Below are 15377 nucleotides of genomic sequence, written 5' to 3'. Positions count from 1 at the left end.
GGGTCCGGTGCGCGAGGCGAACCTGCATTCTGCTAGACATACGTAGCATTAGGCGAGAGCGCCCGTAATCGCACACGTCGTGTGGCTCGAGAGGCCTTCAAAGCAGCGCCTGTGTATTGTGTCACGACGATTCCTTCCGATCTCCGTGCGATCACTTCTCCAGCCTACGACTGCACATCGAGTCAGTTATCGATCGGTCTGTGTGCATGGGAACAGAGCACCAACCTTCTTCCATGTCATGGGAAGGCTGAACAAAAACACTGTGGCGTCGCCTCTCTCCACCAACGAGGAGGCGACAAACCACACGGCACCTCAGATGCATTTCCGACGGTTCCTTTCATATAAAAGGGGTGACGCCGAGGTAAATAAGACTCGCGTCCCTACCAAAACGAAAAAGACCACCACCTACTCACTTACTGCTCCTCCTCCTGTTTTTCCAGCTTGCCGTGTTGAATGACGACAATGACGAGCAGGAGTAATCTCGGCGGGGTAGTTATGATCGTTCGTCCACGCGGAGTAACTGCTCTCCTCCGCCTCTGTTCGTCTAATGATCGACATAACGCCATACTGTCGGGCTGCTAGAGAGTCCATAGTGAGATTTAACTTGCAAAGCAGGATTAAAACGCAAAACCGAGGGGAGCGAGGGTGAGAGAGAGAGAGAGAGAGAGTGTGTGTGTGTGTCTTGTGTACTATATATCAGTAGTACTGTTGAGCTACCTGGTTGATCCTGCCAGTAGTCATATGCTTGTCTCAAAGATTAAGCCATGCATGTGTAAGTACAAGCCGAGTTAAGGCGAAACTGCGAATGGCTCATTAAATTAGCTATGTTTCATTGGATCTGTAAACCCACTTACTTGGATAACTGTGGTAATTCTAGAGCTAATACATGCATCACGTCTCTGACCGCAAGGGAAGAGCGCTTTTATTAGTTCAAAACTGGTCGGGCCTCGGTCCGTTAACCCACCCGTGGTGAATCTGAATAACTTTTTGCTGAGCGCACGGTCTCCGCACCGGCGCCGCATCCTTCAAGTGTCTGCCTTATCAGCTTTCGATTGTAGGTTATGCGCCTACAATGGCTATAACGGGTAACGGGGAATCAGGGTTCGATTCCGGAGAGAGAGCCTGAGAAACGGCTACCACATCTAAGGCAGGCAGCAGGCACGCAAATTACCCACTCCAGGCACGGGGAGGTAGTGACGAAAAATAACGATGCGAGACTCATCCGAGGCCTCGCAATCGGAATGAGTACACTTTAAATCCTTTAACGAGGATCTATTGGAGGGCAAGTCTGGTGCCAGCAGCCGCGGTAATTCCAGCTCCAATAGCGTATATTAAAGTTGTTGCGGTTAAAAAGCTCGTAGTTGGATCTCAGTTCCGGACTGACGGTACACCGCCTGGTGCTTACTGTCACGCTCCGAACAGCTAACTAGCCCCACCGGCTCACACGGGGTGCTCTTCATCGAGTGTCCCGAGTGGCCGGCACGTTTACTTTGAAAAAATTAGAGTGCTCAGAGCAGGCTACTTTAATGGCCTGAATGTCTATGCATGGAATAATGGAATAGGACCTCGGTTCTATTTTGTTGGTTTTTGGAACCTGAGGTAATGACTAATAGGAACAGGCGGGGGCATTCGTATTGCGACGCTAGAGGTGAAATTCTTGGACCGTCGCAAGACGAACTACTGCGAAAGCATTTGCCAAGGATGTTTTCATTTATCAAGAATGAAAGTTAGAGGTTCGAAGGCGATCAGATACCGCCCTAGTTCTAACCATAAACGATGCCAACTAGCGATCCGCCGGCGTTATTCCCATGACCCGGCGGGCAGCTTCCGGGAAACCAAAGTCTTTGGGTTCCGGGGGAAGTATGGTTGCAAAGCTGAAACTTAAAGGAATTGACGGAAGGGCACCACCAGGAGTGGAGCCTGCGGCTTAATTTGACTCAACACGGGGAACCTCACCAGGCCCAGACACCGGAAGGATTGACAGATTGAGAGCTCTTTCTCGATTCGGTGGGTGGTGGTGCAATGCCGTTCTTAGTTGGTGGAGCGATTTGTCTGGTTAATTCCGATAACGAACGAGACTCTGGCCTGATAACTAGTCGACGGATCTCCAGCAATTGGTGTCCAGTTCGCAACTTCTTCTTAGAGGGATTAGCGGCAATTCTAGCCGCACGAGATTGAGCAATAACAGGTCTGTGATGCCCTTAGATGTTCTGGGCCGCACGCACGCTACACTGAAGAGATCAACGTGTTCTCCCCCTCCAAGAGGAGCGGGTAACCCGTTCTATCCCTTCATGATAGGGATTGGGGCTAGCAACTGTTTCCCATGAACGAGGAATTCCCAGTAAGTGCAAGTCATCAGCTTGCGCTGATTACGTCCCTGCCCTTTGTACACACCGCCCGTCGCTACTACCGATTGAATGATTTAGTGAGGCCTTCGGACTGGCGCTCTTGGATGTTCTACCCCTCGCGTCTCAGCGCAAGGGGTTCTCGCCTCGAGCTGACGGAAAGATGTCCAAACTTGATCATTTAGAGGAAGTAAAAGTCGTAACAAGGTTTCCGTAGGTGAACCTGCGGAAGGATCATTACAGTTTGTGACGCGAGAGCTGCAACCATCTGCTCGTCGTCATCGTTCGAGTATTCTTCAGTGCGAAGAAGGCATGGGTATATATATATAAATAATAAATATATATATATATATATGAATGAAAACTCACACCCCAGAAGTGACTCGAACCCATACTCCCAGAAGCAACGCAACTGGTAACTACAGGGCGCCTTAATCTGCTTGACCATCACGGCCGTCAAAGGAAGTGATAGCCGAGGCTATTTGAGCCACTTCCCCGACGGCAACTCGGATGGTAATCTTGGGCATAGCATTTCACCAAATCATCTCATTCTTTGGGGCACACGTGAGGAACACAAATGCGAACAAGCCTGAATGGTCCCCAGGACTATATGCGAATGAAAACTTACACCCCAGAAGTGACTCGAACCCATACTCCCAGAAGCAACGCAACTGGTAACTACAGGGCGCCTTAATCCGCTTGACCATCACGGCCGTCACGTCCCTGTAGTTACCAGTTGCGTTGCTTCTGGGAGTATGGGTTCGAGTCACTTCTGGGGTGTGAGTTTTCATTCGCATATAGTCCTGGGGACCATTCAGGCTTGTTCGCATTTGTGTTCCTCACGTGTGCCCCAAAGAATGAGGTGATTTGGTGAAATGCTATGCCCAAGATTACCATCCGAGTTGCCGTCGGGGAAGTGGCTCAAATAGCCTCGGCTATCACTTCCTTTGACGGCCGTGATGGTCAAGCGGATTAAGGCGCCCTGTAGTTACCAGTTGCGTTGCTTCTGGGAGTATGGGTTCGAGTCACTTCTGGGGTGTGAGTTTTCATTCGCATATAGTCCTGGGGACCATTCAGGCTTGTTCGCATATATATATATATATATATATATATATATATATATATATATATATATATATATATATATATATATATATATATGTCGTACCTAGTAGCCAGAACGCACTTCTCAGCCTACTATGCATGGCCAGATTTGCCTAATAAGCCAAGTTTTCATGAATTAATTTTTTTTCGACTACCTAACCTAACCTAATCTAACTTTTTCTGCTACCTAACCTAACCTAACCTATACAGATAGGTTAGGTTAGGGAGGGTTGGTTAGGTTTGGTCATATATCTATGTTAATTTTAACTCCAATAAAAAAAAATTGATCTCGTATATAATGAAATGGGTAGCTTTATCATTTCATAAGAAAAAAATTAGAGAAAATATATTAATTCAGGAAAACTTGGCTTATTAGGCAAATCGGGCCTTGCATAGTAGGCTTAGAAGTGCGTTCTGGCTATTAGGTACGACATATATATATATATATATATATATATATATATATATATATATATATATATATATATATGTCGTACCTAGTAGCCAGAACTCACTTCTCAGCCTACTATGCATGGCCCGATTTGCCTAATAAGCCTAGTTTTCATGAATTAATGTTTTTTCGACAACCCAACCTACCTAACCTAACCTAACCTAACGTTTTCGGCTACCTAACCTAACCTAACCTATAAAGATAGGTTAGGTTAGGTTAGGTAGGGTTGGTTAGGTTCGGTCATATATCTACGTTAATTTTAACTCCAATAAAAAAAATTGACCTCATACATAATGAAATGGGTAGCTTTATCATTTCATAAGAAAAAAATTAGAGAAAATATATTAATTCAGTAAAACTTGGCTTATTAGGCAAATCGGGCCCTGCATAGTAGGCTGAGAAGTGCGTTCTGGCTACTAGGTACGACATATATATATATATATATATATATATATATATATATGTCGTACCTAGTAGCCAGAACGCACTTCTCTGCCTACTATGCAAGGCCCGATTTGCCTAATAAGCCAAGTTTTCATTAATTAATTATTTTTCGACTACCTAACCTACCTAACCTAACCTAACCTAACTTTTTCGGCTATATAACCTAAGCTAACCTGTAAAGATAGGTTAGGTTAGGTTAGGTAGGGTTGGTTAGGTTCGGTCATATATCTACGTTAATTTTAACTCCAATTAAAAAAAATTGACCTCATACGTAATGAAATGGGTAGCTTTATCATATCATAAGAAAAAAATTAGAGAAAATATAATAATTCAGGAAAACTTGGCTTATTAGGCAAATCGGGCCCTGCATAGTAGGCTGAGAAGTGCGTTCTGGCTACTAGGTACGACATATATATATATATATATATATATATATATATATATATATATATATATATATATATATATATATATATATATATATATATATGTCGTACCTAGTAGCCAGAACGCACTTCTCGGCCTACTATTCAAGGCCCGATTTGCCTAATAAGCCAAGTTTTCCTGAATTAATATATTTTCTCAATTTTTTTTCTTATGAAATGATAAAGCTACCCATTTCATTATGTATGAGGTCAATTTTTTTTTATTTGAGTTAAAATTAACGTAGATATATGACCGAACCTAACCAACCCTACCTAACCTAACCTAACCTATCTTTATAGGTTAGGTTAGGATAGGTAGCCAAAAAAGTTAGGTTAGGTTAGGTTAGGTAGGTTAGGTAGTCGAAAAACAATTCATGAAAACTTGGCTTATTAGGCAAATCGAGCCTTGAATAGTAGGCTGAGAAGTGCGTTCTGGCTACTACTATTACAAAAATCCACGAATTTGAGTAACTTTTGCTTTTGTTGTATTTGTACCTTAAACATAACACTGAACAATCAATTATGTGCCACCCCACCTTCCTTCATCCCCAAAAAAACTAATCAAAAGACATATGTACAAGGCTAAAAAAATTAAGCAACACTTACCATACTCAGGCTAAAAGAATTAAGCAACAGTTACCATACTCTTTTTATATTCACTGTTAACTTTTAGCTCGTGTGACAGACTTTCCACCTGCTCAACAGTTTCAAGTGGGGATGGAAGAATGTCTTCCAGGATTGGTATATCTCCATGTGTTTTGGACATACGGGTTTCCGTCATTTTGAATATATTCAGGATATCCCCTGATAAAAATGTAAATTTTGACAATTCCTTCAATATGTATTCCATTTTTTCTGTTACTGCAAAAAAAAATAAATAAATAAAAAGGCTTATTAGAACAAGCATTTAGTGTTGCATATATATGATATATGTATTGATCCTTAGTGGATCCTATTTTAGTGACAGACACATTGGTGTCAGGTCACTGTCAAATAGGTTACTGTCATGTAGCCTTCAATTATGTAACCTCTCCCATTCTATGATAGGGGTGACACAGGGCAGCATCCTTAGACCCCTCCTATTTGTTATATACATCAATGATCTGCTTTATGTCTCTAACATGATTAAACCTGTATTGTTTGATGATACTACCATCATCTACTTAGTTGCTTTACAAGAATGTAAAATTTCAAGTCTGTACTCTCCCTCAATGTATTTTCTTGTATGTATAACAAAAAATAAAGAATAAACACATAATAAATCGGTACTTACTAGATTTTTCGAAAGGAGAGCTAGCCACCAAATAATCATTTGAATTTTCGTCTCTATTACGTAGCAAAGAAGCAGGTCTACGGAAGCCTTTCCTGTTGAGTTCGAAGCCCAGATCACTCGTCTCTGAAATTATATGAAATTATAAGTATTAAATTTAAAAACCAAATAATAAATATGATATTGCTCAATTCCCGATATTTACCAAATAGTTTTAAATACATAAAACTACAAATAGTAATTATTGAATTATTACATTAGCTTATAGCTTTTATGAATGCATTAAAAAATTTTGTTTCACACAATGGAGCAACAACATTTATGTTAACTGTTTCCATCACCCTGAAGGCTGGTAAAAAAATATTACATTAAAATCATCCACAAGTATATGTTACTATCTGTGTATGTAAATGTTTCTCCAGTTACTTAAAGCTTATCAGTTCTGTCTTGTCTTGGAGTTTGAGGGGAAGGTATTTTACTGGGCCTGTAGACATACTTGCTGGTCCCACAAGATTCTGTCAGGGGTGGAAGCATATTAGCATTGTATAGAAAATATTTACAAAATAGTTTTAAATACATAAAACTACAAATATTAATTATTGAATTATTACATTAGCTTATAGCTTTTATGAATGCATCAACAAATTTTGTTTCACACAATGGAGCGACACCATTTATGTTAACTGTTTCCATCACCCTGAAGGCTGGTAAAAATATATTACATTAAAATCATCCACAAGTATATGTTACTATCTGTGTATGTAAATGTTTCTCCAGTTACTTAAAGCTTACCAGTTCTGTCTTGTCTTGGAGTTTGAGGGGAAGGTTTTGTACTTGGCCTGTAGATAGACTTGCTGGTTCCACAAGATTCTGTCAGGGGTGGAAGCGTATTAGCATTGTATAGAAAATATTTACAAAATAGTCATTTGTATATTGTCATTTTGTCATTTTTTAAAATGTCATTTTCCCCATCCAAGTACCTTTCTGTTCACATTTGTCACAGCCATAATAACCTGAAAACAGTTTTATGGACTTCACCATAGCCTTAGCAGGTGCATCACAAATTACACATTGTAATTTTATGTTGATAATTCTGTTACCATGCAACAAAAGGTCATCCATATCAGATATAAAATCATATAAGAAATTTAAATCACTTGGCTTAGAACGTCCATACATGAGGACAACTGGAAAGACTTTAAAAGGTTTAATATTCATTACTGCACAGAGAACTGGCCACAAAGCATCATTTTTGCTTCTAAATATAGGAAGGCCATCAATGTTACATTGAAAATAATAATTGTCTCTGTTACAACTGATGTGTGTGGGGCTTCTATGGGGTACTGGTACTATTAAGGGGTATAGGTAGTTAGAAGACAAGAGTATCAAATATGGGAGAGCTAAAAGGCCCGGCCCCCAAAATAAACTATCCACAGTAGTAATAACTTGCTACAAGACCATATATGTTAGTCTAAGGGTTGATCACTGCGCTCCCACCTTGGAAGAAGAGATACTCTGTAATTCATGTACTTATTTATTAACCCCTTAACAACCCCCCATATACACTCACACCAATAACAATAATAATAATAACTTTACCACACTATCTTACGTTAAAAGCCTTGGTCCACATAGACAGGATACAAGGTTTACACTAATAACAAGCTAGGGTAAAGTACTACTGGATAAGCACTGAAGCTGGATGCAGCTTAGGGTAGTGAGACCATGTGGTACCCTAATATAAAACACAACACTTAGGGTAAACAAAACACTGGCAAATACTAACCCCAGGTCTCACCAATATTTACTACCAGAGTAGGTTCACTTAATAATGCCCCGTACTTAACTTAAGGATACAGGAACTTCTGGTAAGGGAAATAAATAAGAGGAGAAGGGAGGAGAGTAGGGATACAGCCACAGAGTAGGTCTTATCCGCACGACACAGCCAGAGAGAAGAACGAGCTAGCCACCAGCTGCCTCCCTCATGTCGTGGTGCCGGGAGGAGCCTAATTGATCGTGCAGCTAAGCACATTAAAGATCTTCCCCTATGCAACGTATTGTTACTTTATGAATGATTAGAAAGTATTAGTAAGCAAAGTTGGTGCCTATGTTATTATTTAATAATCAACCCCCAGCTCAGTCTTTAAATGCTCTTTGAGAAACAATAAGTCTTACATCTGGCAGGGAAGATACAAACAATTGCTATTCGAGATGCCCAACTGTACTACCAGGAAGTTTAATAGCTCAATTTTGACCTCTGGTTTCCACTGGAGAACCCAGGGTTGTAACACTCCTCCCCCCTTCAGAGAAAAAAAAATGTGACTACTAGAATAGTAGTCATATTTTTTTGTAAGAGTATACAGAGAACAAAAAGAAAAACATATGACAAAAACAAAAAATCAATCAAAAGCAATTTCTCTGCAAAAAAAAAAATACAAAGGAGTTCTCTGAAAGAAAAAAAAACATACACAACAAAAATAAAAGAACAGGGAAGTAAATAAATTGGACACGGAATATTTAATGTCACAGGAGAACCTAAAAAAAATTAACTAAAGCATGACGGTTGGTAAATGGCTTTCTGTGGCTCAGATGAATGTTATTCAGGCAACCGGGACAGAGCGTCGGCTATCACGTTGAGTCTGCCCGGTAGGTGGGTAATGGAAAGATTGAAGTCCTGTAGGTACAACGCCCACCTGAGGATGCGTTTATTCTTACCCTTCATCTGAGTCAGGAAGACTAGTGGGTTATGGTCCGTGTACACTTCCACTATATTACCTGTGAGGTAAACTTCGAACTTTTTACATGTTAACACTAGCGCCAACGCCTCTTTTTCTACCACTGAATAATTGCGTTGCGCCTTGTCGAATTTCACAGAGTAATAATATACTGGGTGTTCCACCTGATCATCCCCAGTTTGCAACAACACTGCACCAGCACCCGAGCCAGACGCGTCAACATGAATTTTAAACGGTCGGTCGAACCTTGGACTAGCAAGCACTGGGGCGGAAGCTAAGATCAATTTCAAATTTTTAAATGCCTCTGCACAGTCTGATGACCACTTAAATTTAACGGCTTTCCGCAACAAGTCTGTGAGAGGAGTGGCAACACTGGAAAAGTTCTGACAAAAACGTCGATAGTACGCACACATACCGATAAATCTTTGAACGTCCTTTTTAGACTTTAGTACTGGATACTCCAGAATGGCACTGATTTTATCTTGCCGAGGTAACACTTTTCCTTGGCCCACTTCATAACCGAGGTACGTCACTGTGCCTTGGCCAAAATGACACTTTTTAGCATTTAAGGTAAGATTTGCCCTTTTCAAGATGGCAAACAACTGGCATAACCTAGCTATGTGGTCAGCCCAATTACTGTCAAACAGCACGATATCATCTAAATACGCCCGACAATTTGGCACCTTAGCGAGTAGAGAGTTCATGAGTCTCTGGAACGTGGCAGGGGCATTACGCAAGCCGAACGGTAACACTTGATACTCAAAAACACCCTCGGGTGTCACGAACGCAGTGAGCTGTTTAGCACGTTCAGTGAGTGGGATTTGATAATACCCCCTCGAGAGGTCGAATTTCGAAACGTACTTGGCATTTCCCAACTCGTCGATGCAGTCCTCGAGGAGGGGCAGCGGATAGGCATCCACAATGGTCACCTTGTTGAGCTGCCGATAGTCGGTGCATAATCGGCAGGAGCCGTCTGGTTTGGGGACCAAAAGGCAGGGCGAGCACCAAGAGCCCTGGCTCGGCCGGATGAGGCCGTGCTGGAGCAAGAAGTCGACCTCCTTCCGTACGATGGCCTTCTTTTCTGGACTCATCCGATAGGGTTGAAGGCGAATGGGAGTGTAGTCCGTCAACTCGACATCATGGCAAATGGCATCAGTCTGGGTCGGGACCTCCCCGAACAGACTGGAGAATTCATCAACCAACGACTGCACCTCTTCACGTTGGGCCATCTGCAAATGGGACAGTTCCTCCACAGCATTCACAGAACTAGAATTATTGAAAATGAGATTAGTTGGGTCCCCAGAACAATCATCCCCTCTCTCACTGGAAATGGAAACATTGGTTAGTGCAATGGGCCTGGGGCCCTGGAACTTCTTCAGTCAATTTACATGTATGAGCATTACCTGGTTACGTTTGTCAGAGTGCCTCACTTTGTACGTGAGGTCCCCAGTCTTTTCTGTCACAATGTAGGGGCCTTCGTACTTGTGGGACATAGTGTTCCCTAGTCGAGGCTTTAATACCAGGACAGGGTCGCCAGGCTGAAATACCCGTAACTTAGATTTAGCATCGTTACGTTCTTTCATCTTTTCTTGGGCCTTGCCAAGATACTTTAATGCAGCCGCCTTGCAGTCCTTGAGTCTCTGGTGGTGTTGCGCAAAGAAAGCCGAACCTTCGGTTAACGTTACGTTCCATAACAGATTCTCCTGTAACATTTGCAAGGGTCCACGAACTTTATGGCCAAAGATTAACTCAAAAGGAGAACAGCCCAGTGAACTTTGTAATCCCTCTCTAGCCGCAAACAAAACATACGGTAAATTCTCATCCCAGAAGGTGTAGGAACTCTCGCACGATGTCTTCAACATCTGCTTCAGAGTTAGATGGAAACGTTCAATTACCCCCTGACTCTGTGGATGGTATGGGCTGGAAACCTTATGAGTTATTCCATGTTCCTTACAAAATTGCTCGAAAACATCAGACTTAAAATTAGTACCATTGTCAGTTTGCACGACCCGAGGCAGTCCAAAAGTGGAAAAAAATTGCAACATACGAGCAACAACAGTTTTTGCTCGGATGTTCCTTACAGCAAAAGCCTCTGGGTAACAAGTAGTGATACACATCATCGTGATTAGGTAAATATTACCAGACTTAGTTCTAGGTAATGGTCCAACACAGTCCATTACCACATGAGAAAATGGTTCTTCTGGCACGACAATAGGCCTTAGAGGAGCTTTAGGTGGAGTCTGGTTTGGTTTCCCAACCAGTTGACAAACAACACACGCATTACAAAATTTTGCCACATCGCTTTTCAGCTTGGGCCAGAAAAAATACTTTAAAATTTTGTGATACGTAATATTAATACCTTGATGTCCCCCCATAGGATCATCATGAGCAGCTGCCAAAACTCTTTCTCTATAGCAGGTCGGCAACATAACCTGGTGGACTACCTCCCACTCATTTGACAAGGGAGCACTCTGTGGTCTCCATTTTCTCATCAAAATTCGATCATTGTAGTAGTACCCAGTTGCTGCGTCTACAATTTCCTCCATAGAGACGGCTGTTTCATGACAATCTGCAAGAGTGGGGTCAGCTTTCTGTAACTCACTCAAGGAGGCATCTAGGCCTTGGTCAGATGCCATTGGCCGAGGCTCAACAGTGTTCTCCTCCACCTCCCCACTACTCTCTGTAGATGGCGGTGGCAGGCTCTCCACAATGTCCTCGGCCACGTCATCGAGTCGGGCCATGAATGTGTCCGCGAGGTCCACTTGGTTTTCACCACTCGGAAAGCTCCTCGTGACCTCGGGATTTACCACCTTGGCAAGCACAGGGCTGCCCTTACATTTAAGTCCCATAGACCTGGTCACCGCGCACGCAGGGTACACAACATTATCCTCTGCGGCGGGTGGATCCAGGCAAACCTTAGGGGTAGGCAACATAATAGGCAGTCTGGAGTCCCCTACCTTATCCCCTGCTAAATCATTACCAACTATTACATCAACATTAGGGAAAGGTAGGTATGAAGTGACTCCGACTGTACAAACACCCTTGTGGAAATCAGATTCCAGGGTAACCTTATGGAGGGGTACTGCCCGAGTATCACTAGTGACACCCTCGACCAGTACCACCTCTCCAGTGTCGAGAGTGTTGGCACCTTGCAATGCACTCTCTAAAATTAAAGTCTGGATGGCACCGGTGTCTCGGAAGATCACCACGTCCTTCCAGGAAGAACCCTCAGACAAAAGTAGTCTCCCTTTCGATAAGAATGGGGTAAGCAAGTCCAACCACTGTGGGTTGGAGGTCTTACTCCCTAACCCTTCTGAAAGCCTCAAGCCCTGTGTCACAACTAGAGCATTGGGTCTTTTTTCAGGGTGCAGTTGCCAACAACGGCTAATAGTGTGGTGTGGTTTGGACAATTACAGTGGCCACAAAAACGTCGGGGAGAAGAGACATTACTAACAGAATTACCCTTCGGTTCACCTTTAGGTGCCGTTGGGCTAGACACTTTAACAGGGTTAGTTATGTCTGAAACAGAAGGTGCATTAGGTAAAGGGTTAGAATGAGCTGGTCTGGACTGGCTGTGGGTATAAGTTTTGCTACTCTGTGGGGTATAATTATTTTTATTGGGCCTTTTGCCCGCCAATTGGTAGTTTTCTGCCAACTTGGCCAAATCCCCTATTTTAGAATTTACCTCTACCCTTCCTCTAATGTACTGTGATACGTTCTCTGGCATAATATCTATAAAATGCTCCATTAAAATTAAGTTCCTGAGAGCCTCGTATGTTTCGGCTTTCGCCGAGCGAATCCATCTATCAAACAATCGAATTTGATCATTCACAAATTCAGTGAGCGGTTGGTTGTGAGTAGGCCTAAGGTTACGATAAACTTGGCGGTGAGCTTCAGGAGTAATTTCATATGCCCGCAAAATACATTCCCTGACTTTATCATATTCGAAACACTCGTCATCAGGCATGTTTATAAAAATATCTTGTGCTTTACCCCTAAGTCTTCCCTGTAGGATTTTCACCCACTCTTCCTTTGGCCAGTTCATGGACGTGGCCACTCTCTGAAAATGGTTGAAAAACCTTTCAGGGTCAGACTCGGAAAATTCAGGCAAATTATGCTTTTTCTCATAATGCCTGGGGTTTGAATCCCCGGCAGGTGGAGTTCCAGTGGCATTCGCTCTAATTTTAGCCTCCTCGGTTTTGAGTCTTTGCTCCTCTAATTTTATTTTTGCTAACTCTAAAGCTAATTCACTTTCCCTATGAGTTGCACTTTCTGCTTGGCTAGGCTGGCATAAAGGTGTATCACTTGCCAATAGTTGTTCATCAATACAATGTTGTAATATTTCATTCACCAAAGTCCACTTTTTATCTGCGACATTTAATTCTAGACCAAATTCCTGGCCTAACAATACTAAATTAGACTTTTTAAGTTTCGTTATCTCTACCACTGAAGGCTCCCTTGCCAGTTCCTGCATTTCAAAAGACATCACTAATAATTTTAGCTCCCAGCCAAAGAAAAAATTAAAAAATAAAAATTGGAAAAAAAAACAAAAATTTGTACGGCCCCTAACACAAGGCCACACTAACCTTAATCGTGAAGGGATCCAGCTGGGTGTCCAGTCAGTGCAAGAATGTCCTTTGCTAGATGAGCTGGACCCTAGGCTAGCACACAACCGTTCTGCGGAAATAAACAATTTTAATTTTGGCACTCAAGAATCTAATTTTTTACACTTATAATGTTCCTCCCGGACTGGCCAACCACTTGTTACAACTGATGTGTGTGGGGCTTCTATGGGGTACTGGTACTATTAAGGGGTATAGGTAGTTAGAAGACAAGAGTATCAAATATGGGAGAGCTAAAAGGCCCGGCCCCCAAAATAAACTATCCACAGTAGTAATAACTTGCTACAAGACCATATATGTTAGTCTAAGGGTTGATCACTGCGCTCCCACCTTGGAAGAAGAGATACTCTGTAATTCATGTACTTATTTATTAACCCTTAACAACCCCCCATATACACTCACACCAATAACAATAATAATAATAACTTTACCACACTATCTTACGTTAAAAGCCTTGGTCCACATAGACAGGATACAAGGTTTACACTAATAACAAGCTAGGGTAAAGTACTACTGGATAAGCACTGAAGCTGGATGCAGCTTAGGGTAGTGAGACCATGTGGTACCCTAATACAAAACACAACACTTAGGGTAAACAAAACACTGGCAAATACTAACCCCAGGTCTCACCAATATTTACTACCAGAGTAGGTTCACTTAATAATGCCCCGTACTTAACTTAAGGATACAGGAACTTCAGGTAAGGGAAATAAATAAGAGGAGAAGGGAGGAGAGTAGGGATACAGCCACAGAGTAGGTCTTATCCGCACGACACAGCCAGAGAGAAGAACGAGCTAGCCACCAGCTGCCTCCCTCATGTTGTGGTGCCGGGAGGAGCCTAATTGATCGTGCAGCTAAGCACATTAAAGATCTTCCCCTATGCAACGTATTGTTACTTTATGAATGATTAGAAAGTATTAGTAAGCAAAGTTGGTGCCTATGTTATTATTTAATAATCAACCCCCAGCTCAGTCTTTAAATGCTCTTTGAGAAACAATAATAGTCTTACGTCTGGCAGGGAAGATACAAACAATTGCTATTCGAGATGCCCAACTGTACTACCAGGAAGTTTAATAGCTCAATTTTGACCTCTGGTTTCCACTGGAGAACCCAGGGTCGTAACACTCTCAGTCCTTTCATAGTTGCTTTTGGATATCTACTTATGTTTTTTAACAGTTCCTCTTTTAACCCAAAGTAGACATATTTCATTCCAGATTTTTGCTGAGTTTCTATGTACCTTTCAGAACTGATTAGTGTCCGAGCTGTTTTTGGTAAGTAGTCAATTCCCATTTGCCTCAAAATTTTTAATAATTCATCAACAGCATTGTGTGTAACACCATTCTTGTTTACCCACTGAATTAATAAATTCTGTGGGTAAACAAGTGAATGATGATTATCATGGTCATCATTCTCCTCCTCACTTTGAGAATTAGATAATACATCATGAATATCAGTAAGATTCATGTGTAAATCATCAATTTCAGAGCCTAATCCATACTCTTGATTTGACACGGCTTCAAAAGAACTAATGTCATTGTCTGACGACTCAATCTCTGAACTTGATGCTGCCTCAGTAAGATTAATGGGTTCACTAGTGTGTACAGCTGTATTTGGATGCATTTTGTGTATACGTTTTAGCCTTCTTGATACTTGCATCCATCTGTTGTTGTATTGGAGTCGCTTTTTTCGCTTATACTCGTACATTCTGTTAAAGAGTGTCAAATTTCTACATTAGACTACCATATTACCTATATTATTGTTAATAATGTATTGACAGATGCAATATGTATTAAAATTCTAAAAATAAGTCATGCATTATATACAATGTGTGGGAAACTGTCTGCTGAGAAAAGCTGGTGTGGGGGTTGTTACAAGAGTGAGTAATAATTAAAGCTGGTGCATATAACATCCTTGTCAGGCACATGCAAAAGTGAACACTTCCAGAATTGGAGACATGCAGAAATGTAACATGTGGAAATAG

The 15377-nt window shown here is 41.8% G+C and overlaps 1 non-coding gene across 1 annotated transcript; it reads left to right on the top strand.

Moving 5' to 3' along the window:
* The first annotated feature begins 714 nt into the window (after positions 1-714).
* LOC123747555 (small subunit ribosomal RNA) lies at positions 715-2585 on the top strand. Its single transcript, XR_006771686.2, has one exon. It is a non-coding gene; the product is annotated as a small subunit ribosomal RNA (ribosomal RNA).
* Positions 2586-15377: the final 12792 nt, after the last annotated feature.

Source organism: Procambarus clarkii, chromosome 53, assembly GCF_040958095.1.
Source record: "Procambarus clarkii isolate CNS0578487 chromosome 53, FALCON_Pclarkii_2.0, whole genome shotgun sequence".
Lineage (NCBI taxonomy): Eukaryota > Metazoa > Arthropoda > Malacostraca > Decapoda > Cambaridae > Procambarus > Procambarus clarkii.
This window is presented reverse-complemented; position numbering and strand designations above follow the sequence as displayed.